This window comes from Capsicum annuum, unplaced genomic scaffold (genome assembly GCF_002878395.1).
Source record: "Capsicum annuum cultivar UCD-10X-F1 unplaced genomic scaffold, UCD10Xv1.1 ctg82882, whole genome shotgun sequence".
Lineage (NCBI taxonomy): Eukaryota > Viridiplantae > Streptophyta > Magnoliopsida > Solanales > Solanaceae > Capsicum > Capsicum annuum.
Genome location: NW_025893708.1, coordinates 621333 through 623555, shown reverse-complemented (window position 1 = coordinate 623555; position 2223 = coordinate 621333).

The window sequence follows — 2223 nt, the reverse complement described above, 5'->3', positions numbered from 1 at the left end:
CAACTCAAATCTAAAACTGGAAGCTGGTGAAATGCCAAAGCCTTTCGGAGGATGGAAGCTCACCACTTCAGTACAACAAACTGACGGATCGAGGCAACCAACCTAAATCTATACAGAAAAGCAGAAGTAGCTTCAGTGCCTGCATTGCATGGGGATACAGGGTCCGGAGACGGTTAGTGCGGTGAACACTAGCATAAAACTCAGGGATAAGTATAACATAATATCATGATCAACAGTTTCAAATCATTCAAATCCAATGCACATAATCAAATACATACATACATACATACATATATACATACATATATACATAAATATATACATACATACATACATATATACATATATACATATATATATACATACATATATATATATATATATGTATATACATACATACATACATACATATATATATAGCCTAGATAGGGAACAAGGCTTAAAATCCATTTTAAAACTTTAGCCTGGATTGTGTAGCTCAACTGTCATAACATACAAGGCACTCACGGTCTATATGGGTCCAACTCTCCCCCAATTGGTAGGGCCCCTGTACGTATGGCTGTACGAACTAAAAGGTATATATATGCACTATGAGGGATTCAAACCTCCTAGCATATCAAAGTGACACGAGCACCAAATCATGTACTATAATGTGGGGTACTCGAACCTCCCAATCCTATGATAATAATATTTAGGGGACTCGAACCCTCCGATCATATAGACCCCCGCATCGACAATCGCGATTTCCAGTGTGGGTCCTTCAAGACCACCACTTTCACGACTCAACTACACAACCCTTAGTAAATTCCAATTAAAAACATTTATCACACATTCATATTCATTGAACCATATTTCACATTAAGGCATACATTATTGGTATCGTCATACCAACTACACTTGTAAGGTAACAACAACATGCCAAAACAATTACATCACTTGGGGAAATTCCCAACCCCTTGATTCAATTATGCAAGAGCTCATGTAAATACATAATCCACAAGGTTCAATTCAAAACCATTACGCCTCCTTAGCTTTTCACATTATGCAAAACTACAAGAATAGTTCAGTATGCATACTTTTCATATTCAAACGAATTTCACAATATGGGGTTGAGGTTATAACCACTTCAAAAGTCATAAGTTTAGGAAAATCACAATTCCTTTGTTTATTCACATACCTATGCACCCACAAGTTCAAAACCATAATTAAAGCATGAATAATCACATGTAAACCCTGGGAAACATTGTTCAATCGATAAGCATTCAAAACCCTCAACCCTTGTTCCAAAACCAACATCAATAACTTATGAATAATCCTTTAAAATATATTATTTTAACAAATTAACAATGAGAGAAGAGTGACATGCCTGAAATACTAAGTTTCATGGAAAAAATTGTAACCCTTGAGCCGTTGGATGACCTACTTCTTGGAAACCCTAAGATGGTTACTTGAGAGAATTTGAGAGAGCTTGGAAGTGTTTGATAACGTGATGAATGATAAATAACCCCCCTTAAGTGCTTTATGAACATGGGGTTTTAATTGGGTGAGAAGAAAATTGTCCAAAGTGCCCTCAAATTAAAAGCTAAAATTTAGTAGTCAATGACTACGGGTCACCATACAACTCGTATAGACTCATTACGACTCGTCACCCTGAGTCGTAGCCAAGATAGTTCCCAGGATACCCACACACTGTTGACCCTACGACTTAACTAGTACTACTCGTAATGGGACCCTACGACTCGTAGGGTCTAGTCGTAGTCAACATAGAAACCAATTGGGATATTTACTGGACACCTTACGATTTGCACCCAATGACTCGTAACAAGTCCTTACGACTCTTAGACACTCGTACTCAGAGAAGAATGTTGCCATATACTTTGATTTGAAATTAAAGACACCAAGGAAATCACAACTTCCTTTAACAAAGACAAAAAATAAGAATGTTAAGGAATACACATACCTCAAGCATGATTATTGGGAATGAGGAACAAGAATGGATATTTGGACTTCATGTCCTCCTTGGCTTCCTAAGTAGCTTCCTCAACCATTTGGTTTTTCCAAAGAACCTTTATTGAATCCACATCCTTTGTCCGCAATCGATGGACTTACCGATCTAAAATCTCAATTGGGACCTCCTTGTAGGACAAGGAATTCGAAATATCCTCCCCTCCTTAGGGAATGACCATCGAAGGATCACCAATACACTTTCTCAACATTGAAACA